The 23,527-nt window shown below is 34.4% G+C and overlaps 1 protein-coding gene and 1 non-coding gene across 2 annotated transcripts in view; both read left to right on the top strand.

Moving 5' to 3' along the window:
* The first annotated feature begins 859 nt into the window (after window positions 1-859).
* Window positions 860-954, top strand: TRNAR-UCG (transfer RNA arginine (anticodon UCG)). Its single transcript has 2 exons — window positions 860-896; window positions 919-954. It is a non-coding gene; the product is annotated as a tRNA-Arg (tRNA).
* A 2,088-nt stretch (window positions 955-3,042) lies between these two features.
* Window positions 3,043-23,527, top strand: part of LOC100377834 (uncharacterized) — a 43,118-nt gene continuing 22,633 nt past the window's right edge. The window contains exons 1-2 of the mRNA XM_006820126.3: window positions 3,043-3,131; window positions 9,522-9,607. The gene's annotated coding sequence lies outside the window, so the exon portion shown is untranslated. The remainder of the gene's footprint in view (window positions 3,132-9,521; window positions 9,608-23,527) is intronic.

Below are 23,527 nucleotides of genomic sequence, written 5' to 3'. Positions count from 1 at the left end.
ACCTTATAGAAGAATAACATGCAACTGAAGAAAAAAATTCCTGTCTTTATCTTTGATATGGTTCTGCTAGTCATGTTCGACGGAATAGTAACTTCTATCACAGTCCCTCTGTGCTTCGATACACTCTATGGTTTACTTGTTCAGCCCGGTCAGTTTTGCTACAAACACATATTTTAGCTGTCTTAGACAGAATCAACGATTTTGTCGGAAGACCATTTCTTTAAAAGTTCATTTCGTCTTTTTTTATGTTTTGTATGGAATTTATTTTTACTCATTCTTGACGAATAATAATATATATAGGAATATAGGAAAGGATTTTTTCGCTGGGTTGTTTTTACCTTGAATCATCTCTTCTGAATCAGCGTAAACAAATTCGAGACGAAACTAAATTATTTTACTGTATATCGCTATTTAAAGCGGGAGTCGTCGCCTGCACATGCGTCAGATGGCCATAGCGTGTCATTGTTTACAAACAAGCGTCTACCCTTTGCGTTTTAGCGTGTGTTGACATCATCGCTTGGAACTCAATCCCCGCGCGTGTGCAGGTGACGACCCTCCCGCTTTAAATATCCAAATACCAGAAAATGTGGTATGAAGTGAGGGAAATATTGCGCGTCATTTCGAGTTGTGTAAAAAAAGTGAAATTTAGCATGTTGTGGTCACACCTGATTCATATTTAATTACGTTGAAAGTTTGTTTTGTTAAACGGCAGAGATCATCTTTTCATATCTGGTAGTATTAATTGTTCATTTTGCTATGTATTCATTTACCGACGACATTGTAATTGAACAATGCAATTCAATGTTGTGCATCTAATGTGTTGTTAATGGTTTACTGAAAGCGCATTAAAACCATAATTGACCACGTGGCCTAATGGATAAGGCGTCTGACTTCGAAACTTAAAATTCTAGTGATGTAATCAGAAGATTGCGGGTTCGAGTCCCGTCGTGGTCTGTTACTTTTGGTGTCGGCTCGGTAATTTTTCGAAATGTCTTCCACACAACCACGGTGAACTCGATTTCTGGTCTATATGTCAGGTGTCCTGCCGAATTTATTTAACAGCAGTTCAATTGACAGAGTTAGTAATAATAACTTGTGTTTGACTTATTCTTTCAATTCATTTTATATTATGTTGTAATAAAAAAATTATTACTGTACTAAAAATAGACTAAAAATAAAATTTATGGTACAGGCATAAACAAACAATACATAAAGTGAAACTATTAAAAAAGAAAATATCTACTAGTATTAACGAAATAAATTCCTCTTATTTAATTTTGTATATTGTATTCCAACTCTGGAAGGTAGAACTAATGTACATCGGAAGATACCGTTACAGAGCAAACGCGTGGGTTCCAGTTTCCAAGCTGTGAAATAACAACATCACGATATTATAGAACAACGTGGAATCATTAGTTTAGCGCCATCTAGAGTTCAATAAAAAATATCACAATATTACTGGGTACTGTATGTGTAACAACGACAATCCATAATCTCCGCATCAAACAAGAGTCCCTCCGCTATCCCAAATGTAAAGGCAGTCTTCACTATTTAAATTCAAAACGTTGCCATTGAAACAATTATGAGTTTTATTGTAATTTAGCTGATTTAAGTCCCTCGTCAAAAACTGACGAATTAAAACGTAGTTGGCAATTAACAGCCTGACAATAGTGCGATAGAGTGTGCTACAATATACTAGTATATATTTTTCTTGAATATTTATCCCCAAATCGTAATTTATCAGCATAAAACTGACACGTAACAAAAGTAACACGTAGTAGATGTAACACATGATAACTGTAACACATAACATAAGTAACACGAAAAAATAGTAACACGTAATAGAAGTAACGCATGATAACTGTAACACATAACATAAGTAACACGAAAAAATAGTAACACGTAACAGAAGTAACGCATGATAACTGTAACACATAACATAAGTAACACGAAAAATAGTACACGTAACAGAAGTAACACATGATAACTGTAACACATAACATAAGTAACACGAAAAAATAGTAACACGTAACAGAAGTAACGCATAACTGTAACACATAACATAAGTAACACGAAAAATAGTACACGTAACAGAAGTAACACATGATAACTGTAACACATAACATAAGTAACACGAAAAATAGTAACACGTAACAGAAGTAACACATGATAACTGTAACACATAACATAAGTAACACGAAAAATAGTACACGTAACAGAAGTAACACATGATAACTGTAACACATAACATAAGTAACACGAAAAATAGTAACACGTAACAGAAGTAACACATGATAACTGTAACACATAACATAAGTAACACGAAAAATAGTACACGTAACAGAAGTAACACATGATAACTGTAACACATAACATAAGTAACACGAAAAAATAGTAACACGTAACAGAAGTAACGCATAACTGTAACACATAACATAAGTAACACGAAAAATAGTACACGTAACAGAAGTAACACATGATAACTGTAACACATAACATAAGTAACACGAAAAATAGTAACACGTAACAGAAGTAACACATGATAGAAGTTCTGATGTTTTAATTGTCATTTGTAGTTCACAATCTTCGACGAGTTAAAGCATGGTCACGTGATCGTAATGGTTATGTAATTTTAAGCACGAGCGCGAAACCCGAGTGAATTATGTGCCGTAAGTATCCAGTGACTATGATTTCACTAACATTTACATCGCCGCGGAACAGATTATGTTGTCAAGTGGTTTGTTTCCGGAAGTTCCGCCGGCGGTATGCATGCTGTAGCTAACAGCGGTAACGGGTACCGGACGTTCTGTGGTTAGCAACTTTCCCCCAATTAAATTTGTTCACTACTAATTAAAAAAAAAAAATAGATACTCAGAAATCCTGAAAAAACAGCAAGAGGGTTTGGGTTACTGTAATGTTGAAAATTCTGAAATAAAAATACTTGTATATGGTGACAGAGGCCGGGAACCAGCGAATCGTAGTTGGTGCATAACCGGAAATGTAATTTTCCGCCTACTGCCCTCTCGCGAGCGGGTCTTCACTTGTGATCACGTGACATATTGGTCACTCACCACTACCTGGGTCATTAGCAGGTCGGACGCTCACTATGTTGTTCGAAGCTGTGTTTTGATGTAAGTTGTCATTTTTCACAGATGTAAATGTCTCTACCTTTGAATTCCTTTATATAACTAGTTAGGTGTTTGATTATTTCGGGTTTCATTGGATATATTATGTCTTTCCCCCGACGCCATCGTCATTAATAGAGCTACAGCTGTTTCGTTTGTTGTTTTGGTTTGGAAACCTTCGATCGAATTTAATAAAATTAAAAATAGTCGTCTCATCGTCGAAAATAGTTGTGCAATTTCAGTTTCGATGTTTAGTCAGTCGATTGGTTTGACCGTTTTGAAATCTTAGTGGGGTTCACCATCCGCGATTTCAGAGGTTGTTTTTGTATTACTAGTATGACTCCATTTTTTATGCGTTCTTTCAAATTTCAATTTTCGTATTCGTGTTCGATTTTGGATTGAGTTTCCAAGGCCCATTAATATACTTCCCTGACTGTCGTTAGCACATCGTGGCTGCCAGGACCGCCTCGTGGCTCATGGAACTAATGAAGCAAGGTGTTTAACCTAAATCCCCTGGGCTTATCAGTACCACCTGGTTGGTGTATGGATGTGACCCTGCTGCATGTTGCTTTAATGTTAGCAGAACATTTATTTATGTAACTATGCAAACAAAACAAACTATTGATCTTTATCGGTACTTTCTGTTTGTCGAAAAAAAGTCAAATTAGCTTTTGAAATCTGCATGCATTTTTTTAAATGAATTTTAAAATTGTTCTTTTTACATGTATTTTTGGTCTTTCTAAAATTTTGGAAACTAAACACTAAAACCGCATTCTCTAAGACAGACCGGAAACGGAAACGAGACAAAAACAAAAGATTTTTCAAGTTAGCATGGGGGAAATAATGTTGCTAAGTATTATCGTCAGGGAAAGCTATTGTTTAAGCTAGTCTGTGATTGGTTACTGGCAATGTTTAGGGGATTTTGACCAGTTTGTGACGTAGGCTTGTCTTAGAGAATGATGACAAAAAAACATATGTTTTTTTTCAAGCCTTACTAAGAAAAAGCTAATATTTAATTTTTTGTATTTAATGCAACAATACTCTTGTATTTTTAGGACCCAAAACGCAATGTTCACTGGTTGAAATTTCATGATGTTCATAACGGGAAAGTTTTCTGAATAACAAAATTATAGTGGCCTACAGTACTATGATTTGCACAGCAATGCACATAACTTAAAACCCTAAAATGGAGAATCAGTGATCCACGCTTTAGATCATGCTCAGTAACCTCTATATTTGGTTATAAATGCCATTTCTTTGTAAGGGATTATTAATGACTGGTATCGATTTTTGCTTGTAGGAATTTTTTGCGATTTGATAATATTATGACTTTTGGGATGTCATTACTAGAATGTCGTGGATGCCTCATATCATGATACCCCATAGAAATTCTCATACTACCAACAATCCCAAGATTTTCACTACTATAAAATACTTAATTTTACCTGGGAGTAATTTTCGTTGAATAGACTTTTTGGGTGTTTTGTATGGTATTTATTTCCACCGATTTTTGACGAGTTGAATTTAAAATATAGGGAAACAGGTATATTCGATGGATTTTATTTTTCACTGAATTATTACTTAAGTGAAAATAGCGTAAATTAATTCCAAACGAAAATAAAGTATTCTACAGTAACTTGTGAAAATTTGTCTCTTGTGAGAATAAAGCTGTTTACAGTGTATACAAGTTTGTATGAAATAATTATAAAATTCATAAAAAAAAAATAAAAAAAAATAGAAATATGTAAAATGCTTCTCTGAGCTGACACATTGCCAGTAGTCAAGCTGTTGAATGAATACAGTAAAGTAGCAACACATGTTACAGCAGTCCGAGTGACAAGGGGTTGCGGCGTGGTTGACCACAAGCAGAGTTATTCTGTGGCTGCTCATTTTTCTTTTCCCATGGCTCTTTAAAATGTTTTAGTTTTGTGTGAATTTTTGCATGTTGCACAAAATTATGAATTATTTTAAACACATAAGATATTCGCTGGTTTTTAATTTCGCTATATTCATTGAAATGTATAATTAGCGTAAATTAAATCACCGTGAACATGAAGAATAGAAATAGAACTTATTGTTTTTCTCCTATTACGTTTGTGAACTTTAAAACCCAGTGAAATTGCTCTAATCATCAAAATAGGGAAATTAAATGCCAGTGAATATAAATGGTTTTACAGTAATTGTAGCAGGGAAGATTTCACTGGGGCTTGTAAATGGTTTTAAATTATCTAATAGCTTGTGGTGAGAATGTAACTGTTTACTGCATTCTATACTTACATTTTGGGAATGATCTATCAGTGCCGGATGTCCCCCGCCTAAGGCATCAAGACATTCGCTTTTCCAGTTTGTACACAGTATGTCGATGGATTTAGAATTCAAATTAAGTTATTGTATGACTTTTTGAGCAAGATCATTTTTCTTAATTTGTGTGTCAGCATGATTATAGCTAATTAGGAAGTTTAATATTTCTCCTCAAGAAGACGTCGCAATATGTGGTTAATGGCCCAGCATTTTTTAACTTTATATCTTCATTTATATTACGAAAAAAAAAGTTTATTTTTCTTTTCTTGTATTATGATTTTTCTACAAGATTATAGGTGTATGATTATTCAGTGTTTAAATAGTGCTTCAGAAATGTGCATTAATTATTGAGCTGGATTGATAACATTCACTCTACTCTACACACTCTACTCCTAGTAGAGTGATTGTGCTGAAATAGAAAAAGATTTTGTCATTGTAAGTGAAATTCCATTAAAAATGTGTTAGACGAAGGTTTCAAGATTTGTGCAATAACAAAGACCCTTACTTGAACTTACTTCATAGCTAGAAATTTGTCGTTTGAATTGTCCTTAAAATTACAAGTATTCTTTGTCTTTTGAAGGATAATGGTCTATACTATTGTAGACATGATGTATTAATATAAGCTAAGCTATTGTTTTAGTCTTTTGTAAAGGTGTTATTTTATGTTGGGTGACAGGAAAAGGGAAAAACAAAGACTAGAACTCTTAGAGAACAGATTGTTTGTGGTTATTTAACTGGAAGATAGTGTAGAGGCCAGACTTGTACTTAGATAACCATCTGTTAGCTCATTTTAAGTTTCAGTAGTTGCGTTCACACACAGCTCCTTAGCACGGACTAAGAGGTCAAATTCTTTAGCCCGTGCTAAGAAAACGTGCGTGAATGCTTAGCACGGGCTAAGGAATGCTAAGTACGGGTTAAATCTGATCCGAATTTAAGACGCGGTCTAGACCTTAGCACGGGCTAACGAAGTATGCGCGAACGCTTAGCCCAGGGCTAAGCGCCCTCTGCGGCGACCTTTGGGTGTGAAAATTGTCCCATGTTCGTATAACGACACTATTCCACCAGTCATTACTCCGCGCTCGCTTCCACACTAATCGGGTCACTGTAGTAGTAGAGCGTACAGCAGCTCCAATCGTAGACAAAAAAAATTTGGTTCGCTGTCTGCGACATGCATTAATAAAACTCTGTATTCTGTTACGCCCGTTGTATACTGTTTATGTGCATCCAAATAAGTTGGGTCAGTCTTCTCTCGTATTCCTGTGCACGTCGCTTCAAAATTAGAACGAAACATGCCAGCAGCAGAAATAGAACCTAGCGCGTGTCATCCATTTTTCGTTCGTAAATAGCGGCTTACCAAAGGTCACCGACTAATGGCACCCCTTAGCCCGTGCTAACGACTGGCCCTCCCTGTGAGTGGACGCAATTGGGTCTAGGCAAAATGCAAATATGCTAGATAAGCCTAAATCAGCTTAAATCTTAGCCCGTACTTCGTGTAACGTGAACACAACTAGTAGCTCTGGTCTCATTTGCTATGTTCACACAGCAACTATTCTATGGGAGCCAAACTACTGCTCCTCCCACCGATTAACAGGAGATTATCCCAAACGCAGCGGTCGGGGCTGAACGAGAGCCAAGATCTCCCAGAGTTCAATTCAGTTCAATCAGAGTTGGACAGAACAATGTCCTCAAGTAATTAGTATGAAAAAGCATGGCTGAAATGATTCTGGTGTTGTGCTTGTGTTGTTTCTTACATGTAACATGGCATGATGCTGTTGAGCTGGGAGAATAAAAGAAACTGTCATAAATCTGAGCATGGAGGTAGAAACGAATTAGAAAAGACAATGCACTGGTGTTATGATTTAGGTACTAGTATCTCGAATTAAACAAATATGATTTATTTTTTATTAAGTAATTCTTTGACATGAGTTCCGATGAAAATAGTTCCAAAAAGAGCCACCAAAATATTTTGTACTGGGTGAAAAAGTCTAAAAGTTAATAAATTATATATGTCTAAGTCAACAATGAATGGCATAAAGCTGGGGATTATCATCATCAATTTTATAACTAATACATTTGCCTAAATCAAAATGACTGTTCGAAATTCAAATTGACCAATCCAGAAACGATATGGTGACATCATCAGAAGCTCTAATTAGTGTTAATGAGTTAGTTTAACTTCATCCAATTAGTCCTTCATTTTGAGTAAGTGGACGGTCGCATTTGAAGGCTTGTGTGTGCATTAAGAATGTAGACAATGTAGAGGTCTCGAGCCAATCGATATTAAATATTTGAATTGGTGATTGGTTTTTAAAAATTGTTATAAATATTTTTATAAACTAAGGTGCAACTTTCTGCCATTTACTGTATAACACTTTGAAACAAAAGAATGTACTAACCTATAAATAACCTAAAATAACAATATTTTTAATAAAATTGTTGTCAAAGAAGTGTCATGACCCATGTGTTTTTTACACGATGTCATAATTACAGTCTACACCCTAGTTTCTGTTGATGTCTAATATTTCTTGTAACATGTAGTTTCATGTCATTTGATATGGTTCCAGATTGAAAACCTTAGCTGTTACCGGTTTTCAATGTAGTTCTTAAATAACACCAAGGGGCGAAAGTTTAGATTTGAGTTTTCTTTATATTATGACTGGGATGTAGCACTATTTTTCCCACATGTACTTCCCATGTCCTTGCAACTAAATATTAGATTCCTATTTTATCCACCTACCATTGGATTCTCGCAACTTTGTTTTAACCTTCAGATTTTGTTTGTATGTTACTCATCTCAGGTTTCCGCATGGAACTCTGGGTCAACCAGTTTTCTGACTCTGAGCTTAACTAACCTGGCTCGAAACCGGGTTCATCTATTCACACGGAACTCTGGGTCAACCAGTTTTCTGACTCTGAGCTTAACTAACCTGGCTCGAAACCGGGTTCATCTATTCACACGGAACTCTGGGTCAACCAGTTTTCTGACTCTGAGCTTAACTAACCTGGCTCGAAACCGGGTTCATCTATTCACACGGAACTCTGGGTCAACCAGTTTTCTGACTCTGAGCTTAACTAACCTGGCTCGAAACCGGGTTCATCAATTCACACGGAACTCTGGGTCAACCAGTTTTCTGACTCTGAGCTTAACTAACCTGGCTCGAAACCGGGTTCATCTATTCACACGGAACTCTGGGTCAACCAGTTTTCTGACTCTGAGCTTAACTAACCTGGCTCGAAACCGGGTTCATCTATTCACACGGAACTCTGGGTCAACCAGTTTTCTGACTCTGAGCTTAACTAACCTGGCTCGAAACCGGGTTTATCTATTCACACGGAACTCTGGGTCAACCAGCTTTCTGCCTCTGAGCTTAACTAACCTGGCTCGAAACCGGGTTTATCTATTCACACGGAACTCTGGGTCAACCAGCTTTCTGACTTTGAGCTTAACTAACCTGGCTCGAAACCGGGTTCATCTATTCACACGGAACTCTGGGTCAACCAGCTTTCTGACTTTGAGCTTAACTAACCTGGCTCGAAACCGGGTTCATCTATTCACACGGAACTCTGGGTCAACCAGCTTTCTGCCTCTGAGCTTAACTAACCTGGCTCGAAACCGGGGTCAGATCAGGTTCATCTGTTCACTCATGTTTTCCAGCAGTGAGTTAAAATAAACCCGGGTCTAACATTCAACACTGCTGTTGCTACATGTTTGAACACCTAACATGAGTCTTGAACACTTTGTTTTTAGTAAAAATGTCAGTTAGTTGCATCTGCAATTTCTTTAAAGTCGCCACCGTGTAAAATTAATATTTATACATTAAAAAAAAATCTTGCCTCATTTTCAAATTCCCAACTTTTTCTGGCCTATTGTGCCTAAAATTGTTTTACACTATATCAGAAGCCCAGAAACTAATAAATTGTGAATATCTCCCACTGTCTTAAAGGATGTCATTAGGACTCAGATTACATGTACTGAGCACTACATGATTATTAGTTTATTGTTGATATTCTGACTATAAAATATTGATGCCCCCTAGCTTGTTGTTAATTATCACGAAATCTATACTCATATCTGTGATTTCCTTTTCTTTATAGCATTGCCAAGCACATGTACAGCAGTGGTGATAGGATACGTATTTAGACTTGGCTGACAAAAATGGATTTTATAGGACTTGTATGAGGTGAGAGAGTATTTTAATATCATATTTCATGCCAATACAATGCTGTGTGCTTGTCTGTGTTTCTGTTTTAGTGAATTTCACTTTAGACAGCACTTAGATTTGAATAGTGATACTGTTGCAATGTTGGTGCTTTTCAACAATCAACATTCACACTATGCAGCACATGTGTTAATATTTATGGATAAGCATAATATGTTGCACATGTTTACATCTCATGGGATTGATTTTGAATATACCACAACTGTAACGAAATGATTGTCGTGCAATAAGATGTGGTAATTAATATTGGGGGTACATTTTATGACAAAAAAAATGTGTTTGCTTCAATGAAAAATCATTGCTCACATTAGATCTTTAAATAAACCCACTCTTAGCCTTAGGTAAATGAAAGGATGAATTAGTGTTCTGATAATGATATACTTAATCTTATATTGAGTTCTCTCGTTTTAGAGTGATTAAATCTGTGTTATGTTCGATTATGGGTGATATCTATGTGACAATTTAACGCATGTAATGTCTGTTTACAGGCTCCTTCTAGTTCAAGCATGTGTAAATCTGTGCTTAAGACAGAATTACTAAATTTGAGAAACTCCCATTAACAGCATTGCCGCAGTAGTAGTATGTACAGGTATATTTTTGGAGATGTAGGTACTTAAACATTCTTGGGATGCTGTTGTTATGGTAACTTGTTTTTTGTCCTAAAACTTAATGTTTATTTCTGGGACTGTAAATCTTGTGGATCACCGGAAACAGGATATCCTAGCAACGGGAAAGGTGATGATGTCAATGGCAGTTGTGTTTTGATCATCTACGTCATAAAACGAGTTCATTCCCCTGAAAACACCACTAGGCAGTCTGTCCCCTGCATCTCAGCTTCTGACTTGTTATATTCTGTAGTAAGTTGAACAATTGACACAGTATAGTGAAATGTTATTTCATAGTTCTGTCACGTAATATTAGTATAATAGTAAAGTGTCATTTATTGGCTCACTTGTCAATAATAGTGATTATTATTTAATTTTTGTTTTTTTAATTCTATTTTCAGCATCAACTCAGTCATCTTTTACGAAAATAAAACATGTATTATTTTTTTCTAAAAAGTTTGATCAAGAAATAATTGTGACCAATATTAATTAAAACTTATAAAATTATACATAAAATTATGCAAACTATGGCAACATAATTTTGTGGAAAATATAATATGGTCCTTAAAAAATCAAAGTGACAAGAGCTGTCTCAAACTTGTTTTTGGTTAATTATACATTTTTTTCTTCTCTGTCTTTCTATAGCTTTGTTAAATATCCAGTGATGAGTACTGTGTGTGTAACAGTGTTGAAAATTTTTTTTTAACTATTTCAATGAATAATAATATTGAACAGAATATACTGTAAACTGCTTCAATATCTATCACAAGGAACATATTTTCGTGAGTCGATGAAAATCATGAAATTTTCGAGCAAGATTTTACTGGATCTAAATACAAAAAGTCACAAAAGTCACAACTTTTGGAAAATTTTGTCTCAACTTTTCATCATTAAATAATCTGAACTTTTGACAATATTATTTACTTTATAAAACACTTAATTTTGAACCTGGTGAATTTTCTCTGGTGAACACTAAATCCGTTAAGGTTCAACACAGTAAATATTTCTCTTTCTACAATACTAATACTCTCATAATCACTGGTGGGGAAAGTCTAAGAAAATTACTTCATTACTTGTGTGAAAAATATGTCTTTTAATTTCAGTTATGCTGAGGCAGCACATATTTTTGCTGTATTTAGTTTCACTGATTCGGTGCATAATTAAATTCCAAGCAATAATAAATGACATGTACCTCACATTCACCTGTTACCGATGGTACAGTGATAAGCGGGTTCATCTCGCATCAGAGAGTTTGCGATTACGATTCGCAGAACCAAGTTTACACAGCAGTATGCACTCCCTTCCAAACATGCAGCATTAGATTTAGGTTCTCACATGTACTTGTAAGTAGCACTAAAAACTAAAAAGAGACAATAGGGATACGGTAATAGTGATAATAGTGACTTCAATGTTGCCTGATGCCACAAAATTCAAAAAAGAAATAAAAAGCCTGATACAACATTTTTTGATATCATTCTAAAAATAATTCTGTACTAATGATTGAACTGAACTAATTTTTATGCTATATTGGAGATTACAACAACATTACATTATCAACAATTCTCTGGAGGTAGAATTGAAATTAGGATATTCAAGTTTGAGATGGGACTTTTCTGAAACCTTTGCTAGGATTAAAAATACTCAAATGAAACAAAATGGAAGATCATGTCGCGACATAAAATGATGATTTTAACATCAATCTGCATACAGCTGTTCACCTGGCAGTTAACAATCGATAGTTTATGCACATTCCATTCTAATTCACTTCCTTTTTATTGCCTGGCAGTGTACCGGTACTTGTTGGCAATAAAATGTAGTATTTAGTATTTGGCATTCTGTGAATAAAAGCTCTCTCTTAGCATACAGTCTCATAATCGCGTGTAATCATTGTCATACATGTAAAGTCATCTCATTTATTTAAAATGATCGTCAATCCGAGAATTTCACCAGACAGGCTTGATGTTTCGCTTCAGAGGCCTAGCGTACCTAAATCCAAAATGGTTTGCGATAACGTCTCACAGTGACACAACTGTAGAAACACTAGTGTAAAAATATACTTATTATTATAACTACTGGGTATTATAAATTCAACGAAGGATTATTATATCTAAATATTTGATATAGATCAAACTTATAACTCAATTTTTGACCTTGTATGCTATCAAGTTCATATGCACGGCTGGATCATAGAACCTTATGTGTAACATAAATTTAAATTTGTTTTTGATTTTTATTGATGAGTTAATTTTATTTCGCTTTCGGCACATTCCTGAATGCCAGGATCTGACCTCATTTGCTTCACAGATTGTATTATACATTGAATATTGAAAAACAATCTATCTTAGTTGTTGTTTTGCAGATATACGCGTATATGTCCATTTTCACTCAACGGTCATCAGTGGTTCCCATGGTAACATTTCATTTTCACACAGTGGGTCATTGGATATACTGTTCTTGTGTGCGAGGAAGCACTCGTAAAATACACAAAATACTAATTATAAATGTAAAAAATTATGTATTTGTTATTATTTGTTTAAAATTCTAGACTTGAAAACTCGTTCATTTACTGTACTCTTTGTCAGTGTTCTTGTTCTTGAAACACTGTATTATTGACATAATTAACATATTCTTCTTTCTTTGATCTATAACCACTTGTGGATTGTTTCAGAATACTGTGATTGTAATTTTTGCATCAGGAAACATTCACTGTCCAAGTCAATTTTATGATCAAAATAGCTGTCATTCGGCCATCTTGAATGTGATCAAACGAATATATGTGCATATGTTGAACATGATGTATCTATAAATTTTGAACTTGATTGGTCATACATTGGACATAATGAGACCTTGATGTATGTCATTTTGTTTAGCAGATCGGATTCAAAATGGCCGTCTGATGGCCATTTGTTTATAAACAAATGCTGTTCCATAGCCATATCTCTGACATTCCTTGACCAATCAAGTTCAAACTGACTGTTTCGTTTCACTTTTGTTTACTATTGAACTAACAGTGACTCATTGATTGGAACTCAAAATTACAGTAACAGTAGCCGATGCTAGTTGCTAATGGCACAACTAGACTACTAAAACTTACCACATGGATTCAGAGGCAGCCATATGCTAAACCATTTTGGTGAATTGAACACCTCTGTAGACTGAACAAAGCAAACACTTTGGTAAACAGTATTAACACCCCTCACCTTGGTAAACTGAACACTGTTTTGAAGCAAACACTTTGGTAAACAGAACACCTTGGTAAACTGAACATTGTTTTGAAGCAAACACTTTGGTAAACAGAACACCTTGGTAAACAGAACACCTTGGTAAACTGAACACTGATTTGAAGCAAACATTTTGGTAAACTGAACACCATGGTAAACTGAACACTGTTTTGAAGCAAACACTTCGGTAAACTGAACACCTTGGTAAACTGAACACTGCTATCAAGTGAACACCTTGGTGAATTGAATACTAAGTACCTTTGTAAAGTGAACACTTCTATAGTGTTAAGTGTTTGGTGAACTGTACACCTTGGTGAACTGAAACCTTTTAAAGTATATTCATATGAACTACACACCTGTAAAACAAACAGCTTAGTGAACTGAACGCTATTAAAAAGGAAATTACTTAGAGTAACATTTCTCATTACTTTTGCTTTATATATCTTCTCATTGTGTCATCTGGTAATCCTAAATCAGGGAACATACAAATGTTATTTCTTGTTTTAAAATTGTTATAATACAAAACGAAACTGTCTAACTTGACACCATAGGACCTAAGAAAATGATTGTCTTTCTGGAAGTATTAGGGATCACCGCTGTTAGGTGAACACTTTGGTTCAAGTTATTTTTACAGCAAGTATATTAAAATAGGACTGAATAAACTGGCAATCTATTTAAACGTGACATCGTTTTCAATCATCATATTCTGTGCTTGTAGCCTAATTTTAAATAAATGTTGGGTATCATGACATATATTATATATACGTATATTGGTCTGGTCTAGTCTTTCTGGTGTATGGAGTGTTCCCATTTAAACTTGATGGGAGAAACTACTTCAGAACCAGTAAAAAATCTTTCAGCTTGTTTCTGTTTTATGGCCACTTGCGATCATGCTGGGAGTTGTTTAGTATTGAATACAAAAAAATTCTGCATAATAAAATTGATGAGTGTTTATCGTTTCCAGATCCAGTACTATGCTGTGCGTTTGCTATTATTCTTTTATTTCGGTAGCACCTTGATTATCAATTCATTCAGAACACGACAACCTGAACCAACCCTCACCCCAGAGCAATGGATTGCGGATAAAGAAATTCAATAAAAAAAGGGAACTATTTTTGAAAGTAAACAAAGTTGGAATAAAGCATCTCACAATGACTGTTGAGTGCTTTGATAGGAAAACAAAGAACGCCTAAAGGTCAACACAAACTGTAATTCCAGCTTCCGCTGTATGAAAGCAGCAGGGTGATGAATCAGACTTGGTTGTAACTAACATAGGTGTTCTGAATAGCTAGCAGTCTTTCAACAAGGCTATCAATCCAGGGGTGGATGTTTTTGCTCCTCAACAAGATTTGAATGAAACAGCGCAATTCTCCGCTTTCTGATTGGTTCTTGCATGTATGTTGGTGCATTTTCCTTCTATCGTTTTGTTTGCTTTTCTGTTTTGTATAATTTGAAAGTTGATAGGTTAGTTCGTGGGAACGATTCTCAAGGAGGTATCCGTTAGACAAACTTGTTTACCCATACCCTCAATCAGACTTTGACACCTTGATGTTTCGCCAGGGTTTATAAAACAAATAAAACATTCAGGTATTTTGTCAGCCATTGCAGATCAACAAATTATTGAACAAACAAAACTTGAAGTTCATTGTCATCTTGTCAATCATAGGCGGTAATTGATGTTTAATCAGTGCTCTTATCAAGATACGGTAGGTTGGGTTTAGGATTCGATCATTAACTCAATATTTTTATGTCCTAAATTTAGAATTTGAAGGTTTTATGTATATCAGTATTAAATTATATGCAATGCTGATTGTGGAAATGTAAAAAACTTGCTCTGATAACCATATGGTAACACAATCGAGTAGAGCATTACCAGATTTCAAACGTGACGGAAGGGGCACTAAAAGTCAACCACTTGTCTAGTATGCGAAAGTGTTGATTATGATGTCACAACAATGAGACAACTTTTGATTCATCAATCTCCTGTAAACACACTATATCCTACTGTGATTAAGATTTTTTATTTAAAATAAATAGAAACTTCAGCTGTGATGTAAAACTACCCGGAAACATAAGTACCAGTACATTGGGTAACGTTGCTAATAATGTCTGTTGGCAAGTTAAAACATTAAAACAAACTAGGTTTTTTCTTTGTATATAATCCATAACACTTTTGTAACTATCTTGATGAATTGCATTCTCACATGATCTGCAAAAAAACCCTCACTGACTCCTGTAAGCATCATAAGGGCTTTTGCTTCTGTACAGTTTGCAAGAAATCATATCCAACAGAATTATGAAATCAAATTTAGAAGTCTCTTCTGAAATAAAGTAATCAGGAAGGGATGTTCTGCATATAATATGAGTATACCTGAAGAAAATACGGTGATCAAATTGTGTAGTGAAATTGATGCAAGCCTGCACTGCCTGACTTCATACTTTTATGTTACTAGTACAACTTTCTCAAAATGTTGTCTTCACTAACACCAGTAATTCATCAAATGTTTAACAAAGTGTACTCCATAATTATGACACAACAGACAGTGCTAACATAATTCCTGTTTTTACTGAATGTCACCACAAAATTATTGGGTGTATTTATGAAATGTGGCCAAGCAGGCCAATCACTGCATCCTTTTCTGATCAAATTTGTCACCACCGGAATTCAACTAATCTGACTATCCCCACAACAAGTTAGGATACACAACCCTTATTTATAATCAGCATAGCAGAAAATTGTGTTTTTTTCACTTCACGCATGAGTCACTGGGAATTTCCGCTGATTGTCTTGGACATAGAACTGTACTCAAGCTCAACATCACGCCGCTATATGATCGCTTCATTAGATGCCGCTAATCGTTGGCTTTGTATTTGATTCACGCCACAATTATAATTTTATACCAAGGCACAAAGTCACGAATGTAATCCTCTCTATTTTAAAAACAATTTTTTGCTAGAGATGACATGCTTTGTATCAAGCTGTTTTGTTTATTTTGATACCAGTATAAGCAAACCTTAGGTTTGTAAGTAGAATTTTACTAAAAGCTAACTTGAAACGGTTTTGAAATGGTGGACTGATACATGTGCATTTTAAGTGATGACAACTTTTCTAATATTGTCAATACCTATGGAGTTGAATCAACTTCATTTTTATGACTTTCGTCACTGTGATGATGCTATTTACCATTTGATTTTTGAAACTACACAAATTTTGGCTACTTTTTGTGTTTAATATAGCCCTGCATTTCAAGTTTTTACATTGTCGTCTATGGGGGAGTTTAACCTTTTCACCACCAGTTCTCTCTTTTCATCACAAATTCACGAAGCAGTCACATTTATAGTCTGCATTTTCCTTCAGAAGATTAGGACAAAAATAGCCAAATTTTTTGAATAAAAACAGAAAAATTGATGCAAATTTTGTCTGTTAGCTCTAAAATCAGGGTTCATTTCCAGAAATATTGAAGAATATAAGAAAAATATTCAAACAAATTTGGGCGAGAAAGTCTGTTGGTGAAAAGAAGTGCATCTGCAATAGAAGCTCTTATAAACCAAAAAATGTATTCATTGTGTTTACTAGATCAATAAAATATGACTTATTTTGACTCAATTCATGTAAGCATGTGGGCTGCTACTACAGTATAATAGAACAAATATGGTATATCTGCTTAAAAAAATAGTTCAGTCTCTGCTAAAACCTTGTATTCATATCGTGCATCAAGAAGGGAACTCTCTAATATATCCGGTATCGAAAGCTAGAGTGAGTCTTATATCTATCCCAGATGGAATAGAAATTTGATACCCCTGTGTTTTTTTGCTAAAGAATGCAAATTTTTGGTCTGATAGCACAAATTTAGAATTTTTGTTGATTTACTAAATTGTCAGTTACCTGTAGCCTGTTTGTTCACAAGTTATCCATCAACTTTGTGTGAGGTCAATGAACTTTTGCACTCCAGCTCACTTTAAATCCATAATGCATCTTTTAAACTTTTAAATGCAGTCTGTTTTCCCGCCAAAGGTTGGCTGCAAAATTTTTTATATTTTTTATGTATTTTTTTGTAATTTGTTAATTTTGGATGAAATAAACCTATTCCATTGGCTATAAGTCTAGAGTAAAAAATGTAAATGATATAGAAAAGATTATTTTTGAAGGTTAATTTTGTAAAATCTGACAAAAGTTGAATTCATGGATGTACGTACGTATACTGGACTTCCACTAAAGGGAAATTACATTTAGTCATGGTGATTTTTTTTTTAGCCACTTAGCAAAACAGAAAAAAGAATGCATTATGAAAAAAATACAGTATATTCCAGATTTAATTTTGAGCACTCATTATATTAAATTATATCAATATGCTTTACATTTCTTTGGGTGATCACATATTTTTACATTGCTATTCCTTCAAAATGGTCATGCTTGAAATTATTGTTCCCAGTTTGAAAAAGAAAGTCGTTATTGGACACTGAAAGCTCAGGTAACAGGTGGTGTTTAAATTCAGGGTGCGACTTTGCATTGTTTGTGCCAGAAACTTGCGCTGACCTGACTTTAACCTTTGCGTACCATGGCTGGCGAATATATCGTGAAGCGTCATCTGTATATCAACTGAAGCCAGTAACGGTCACTGAATTATCAGATTAGGTTATTTGATAACTGACACAACACTGCATGTACAGGGATTGTTTGTTTTGTTTTGGTTTAAACTAGCTTAATAATTACACTGTTAATGCTTAATTTTCCCTTGGAATTTATATTTTCGCTGAGGGATGATTCAGTGAAAATTAAATCCAGCGAATATACCCTTTTTCTTATATTTTAATTCAACTCAACAAAAACCAGTGGAAATAAATCCCATACAAAACACCCGAAATATTTTTTCAGCGAAAATTAATTCCAACTAAAATAAAGTATTTTACAGTAATTCATTTTGACAGCTATCAGCTTTCGTGATATGTTAATTTGATGGCAATGGGGGAACAAAGTTGTCACCTCTTATAAGGCGTTAATTTTTGCCCCCTGTCCGGTTCGATAAGAAACCCATAGCCAGGTAAAATACATTGTTTATTTACACAACACTTGTTGCGTCAACTACCGACCTAAAATATGTTAAAATTCTCACTGTAGCTGATTTTACCGCCATGCTGAAATTTTTGAAATGTATCTCTCACAAAAATAAGCAATGATGTAAATCAAGATGGCAAGAAATTAATCCTGTTTGTTGACAACAACAACCATCTACAAAATAGCTGTGTAGAGTGTGTGTCTTAATTCCCACATGAAATGTTGATAAAAATCTGAGGGTAAAAGCAACAAAGTTGCCAGATTGGCATTTGCATACATAGACACGGCTATCACAACGATGTGTGTACATATTGATAGCGACAATTTTTTGAGATCAAGCTGCATTTACATGCAAGCTAGTAACTATTACTGTAAATGGATTAATTATTCACTGGGTTTTAATTTTGCTTATTTTGCCTACGGGAAAATGCGCTAATTTAAAACCCAGTGAATATGTAAAATTAGCATAGAACACATTATCTAAATGATAAAACCGTGAATTTAAAACCCACTGAATATAACTGAAATGCTAAATCAGCGAAATTTAAACCCAGTGAAAGTTAGTCATTTTACAGTATCAAAATTATGTGTTATGCTTTGACGTAATTAATGATTTTGTTGCAAATTTATGAAGTCGTATAGTTACTATTTGCAATGTTTTGAACTGGTTTTAGTGCTGGATGTCGAAAATATGAACCAAAGAACATATAGCAATTATAGAACTCTAGAATGTGCGTGCATGTATGTATAGTTTTGGCAACCAAAGTGTTGCGATATATTACCAGCTTCTGAGTCATCAACTTTAGAGGCAAATAATAGCATTTAAAATCATGCTTTGGAACAAGTCATTTTAAATTCTAACCACAATTTTTGTAAACTGGAAAATGAATTTTTAATCAATCATTATTATGTTCATGCTTGTTAACCAACAGTTGCGTTTATTGTACACTGGAATATTAAAATACAACTTTTTAAATGTATTACGGTTACCACAGACCTTCTAATAGAGCAGATACGGTAATTGATCTTCCCAGCTGTTGTCTGTAATGTGTAAAACATCGTAAAATTTCATGCATATTAAATTTAGCTCAGTTATTACTTTGATTAATAAATTTTGGTTTGTTTGTGAAAAACAAAAAGTCGAATAAATGAAAATAATGAGTTTTGTTAATACATTTTGATTTCATAATTTTGTGAAGATGGATAATAAGGTCAATAGTCATTCATTTGACTACATGGTTACAGACATATGTGCATGGTATTGTTTGTATTTAGTGGGGGAGCGTGGGTTTGGTTTACCAATGAATCTATTCATCGTCGTGTCTATACCTGACTCACATTAATCTGTGCTATATGACAGTTGTAAGATTAATCCACCCACACATCACTTGTTTGTCGCTGACCAGTATAGAAGTGGGTGTACTCTACCTAATGTGGATTGTTATACAACAGGTGGTTCTGGTTCATCCCCTTGCCTAGTCATTACTGTAAGTTGTTTTATTTTAGTGTGGGGCAAATTAATTGTGTCAAATTTTGTGAGTCTGTGAAAGTATGAATTTTTGTAGTGGTGAACATTTTATTGAGAAATTTAAAACAGTGAGTCAGTGACTTTTGTAGCAGTGAATATTTCATTGGAATTTTTTAAGACAGTAAATCAAAGTGACGTTTGTAGCAGTGAACATTTCATTTGGATTTTCAATGCAGTGAGTCATAGTGACTTTTGTAGCAGTGAACATTTTATTGGGAAATTTAAGACTGCGAGTCATAGCAACTATTGTGTAATATCACTCTTACAAGTGATATCAAATTATCCTTGTGAAACTGATAGTGGTGAAGAAGTTTTCTCTGTTTAGAGTCAATCTAACATTTGGTTTACTGTGAAGACAGATTCACAGACATAACACTGGGAATTTTACCTCCTGTTGTGTTTACCGGTATCATTGAAGTTAGGGAGTCATTTACTAGAATCAATCATGCTAGGGGGTCATTTTATCAGTGAATTATTATTTATTTTGTGTTGAAATCAAGAAAATTGTCAGTGAATGTTAAAAAAGATTTTTTATATACTTGTATGTGATTTTGTAAAGTGGTACGTGTATCTGATAGCATGCCCTCTATTGGTAAGCAGGTGTCACAGAGGTGTGGTAATTGACCTTTGACTGACAGTGTTTCACATGCATGTATACATTGATATGTTTGGTTATGATGTCATTTTATGGTAGTGAAGCTTTATGACAGTAACTTGTGAAACGCCTGGAGTTTATTTTGTTATAATTTTTACACAGAAACGTTCTGGTAAAGTAGTTCATTTAATTATTTAAAATATATGTGATTATAGTGATAAATGTATTGGTTAAATTTTCACACATGTCTGGTACCCACGACAGCGGGGCTTCTCGTGAGAGCTCATGTCGGCTCAGTAAATATATTATTTGTTTAGGTTAGTTCACTGGAGAACAGATTCTGAATTGTGTTGATAGCATGTATCAGTGTTAATATTGTTGGTCATACTAGTACTGCTTAATAGTTGTTGGTAACACATACTATTATTTCACACATATTCATAAGAACTGAGGGGTCAAAACTAAAAATAGATAAATATGCAAATATGAGCGATACTGTGAAGTGCCAATTTTGCTTCTGTAAATACATTGTATTATAATTTCTTGAATTATGTGACTTGACAATACATATGTACTGCGTGTTTTTTTTGTTTTGTTTTTTTTTGTGGTAAAAATTGTAAAATTACTTTTATTTAAATTTATTGTGCCGGTAATATTTTAGTGGAAATTTATCTTATAGGAAAAAATGTTTTCAAAAAGAGAATTTTTGATTTCATCAATAACGTAATGGATCTCACACCCTTCGTAGCTGAGGTTAAACTCCATACTAATAAGATTGCATAATATCAGGATGGCACAGAGCCAACAGAGAGGCCATAGTTGTTAGCTACAATTCTAACATAAGCCATTTTGATGGAACCTTGAATATGGTCCACAGATCAGGTGTGTGCATTTGGCCGAGCCTGCTTGACCCTGGATTATTATATCATAATCATAATTTCGTCATGATAGGAACGTGGCCATACAGTCCCTGTCACATGTAATCTAAATACAGCTTCTGTGGAATTTCTGATTCCGTAACGCATGCAGAAGCTGCATCACACAAAATAAAATGTTCTGGTGACTAGATATGTTGGTAATAAAAGCAATGTAGACAATATTGGCCAACAAACTAAGATGATTAATTAATAATTTACTGCTAATGAGGAAAAAAAGTTGCGTAGCATATTTTTTTTTGACACTATAAATAAAATGAATTATCATATACATAATCCATGTCTGCATTTATTACCTGGAAACACTATTTTTCATCATCTTGAAATTTTAATTAAGCCTGCTGTTGAAATTTTAATTAAGCCTGCTGTTGAAATTTTAATTAAGCCTGCTGTTGAAATTTTAATTAAGGCTGCTGTTGAAATTTTAATTCAGCTTGCTGTTAATGATTGTTGTGTACTGAATAAATTGAAATAAATTGAATGTTGACAAATTGATGGTATCTCAATTACATTTTTTAAGAGCTTGTCGATTTCAAGCTGTAAAAATATACTGGGATATCCCATGATCCTCTGCTCTTAGGTTAAAGATCATTTACTGGATAATTAAGTGAAATTAATGTTTCTTAATGGCTTTATTTTCAAAATAAACGTAACAATTCATATTCCTGCATATTTTTTTCAATGTATTTTTCAAAAAACTGTTGATCAAGGTTTTAGCCATTTGGAAATTATGCCAATTTTGATAGAAAATTACAAAAAAATACATGTACGTGCAAAATGTCATACTAATATTTTAGTAAAGTGAATTATAGTGTTCATAAAGTTAATAGTCTTTATCATTCAACTTTCTTCAATACTTCTTAGCTTGCATGCAGTTATTGCCTGAAAGTAGCCTTCTGGAAGATATTATTGTACGTATTGAAAAGTATTGTCATAAAGTGTTGATTCTCTGTTTTATCCCCAGATTTGAGTGTCACAGACAAGAATGCATTCTGTATCTTGGCTGGAATTTGAAATTCCTATGGGAATATACATGCACAAATGAGAAATATAGTGCACAAGATAATTGGAATTATGTTATACGCCATTAACCTTAAACAACACCTAATAAAACAAACAAGCAAATAACAGTCACCAAATGACTGAATAAAGTCAATGTTTATTTAGTAACCATGGTAACAAGATGGGAATCTCTATCAATATAGGTAATGAAGTTTTGACAATCATCAAAATACTACACCGGAAGATATTTCAGGAACCATGAAATAAATTAAAAAATTAGTCATCATTGTGCTTGCCAAGGCATATTGACCGAAACCAACAGTGCTAAGTCATACCCGAACGCACAGGTGATATGTCAAATATCTTTTAAAGAAATGGTGCAATTTCTAAGTTTAGCGCATGCTTGCCTGTGTGGGAAATGACTTGGAGTTATTAGTATGCATCTATCGTTAGGGTTTGTAGCGAGGTGTAGCATGCATTGTTGTTGCAGCTTATAGACTGAACTTAGCAGGGCGTTACAGTCGTGTTGGAACAGGTTTCCAATACTGCTTATGGCATAGGATAGGAACACGGCCTCTTTAAATTTACACATTGTGTTGAATCAGCTGATCAAACTTGCCGACTGTGTATGATTATACCGGTATATCAGAATGTATTTTTGTTTTCAGACTGATCAGACTGTTTTTGGTTTCAAATTTAATCATAAAACTTGAAGAAAAATAAAAAAACAGAAACCTTTTCCAATCATCTAAAGCAAATTCCACACACCTGCGAAAAATACAGTTTTTAGCTCCGCTGTCGAGCGGAGCTTATCATATGAGTGATTGTCTGTCGTCCGTGTCAATGTTTTACTTTTTCGACTTCTTCTGGAAAACTACAAGCCTGAATGCTCTGATACTTGGTGTATATGTACCTTGGGTAGACCTCTCTCAGGTTTGT

The sequence above is a fragment of the Saccoglossus kowalevskii genome, chromosome 18, assembly GCF_978046115.1.
Source record: "Saccoglossus kowalevskii chromosome 18, keSacKowa6.1, whole genome shotgun sequence".
In the NCBI taxonomy this organism is placed as follows: domain Eukaryota; kingdom Metazoa; phylum Hemichordata; class Enteropneusta; family Harrimaniidae; genus Saccoglossus; species Saccoglossus kowalevskii.
The sequence above is the reverse complement of the archived record's forward strand: the minus strand, read 5'-3'. Positions and strand labels throughout refer to the sequence as shown.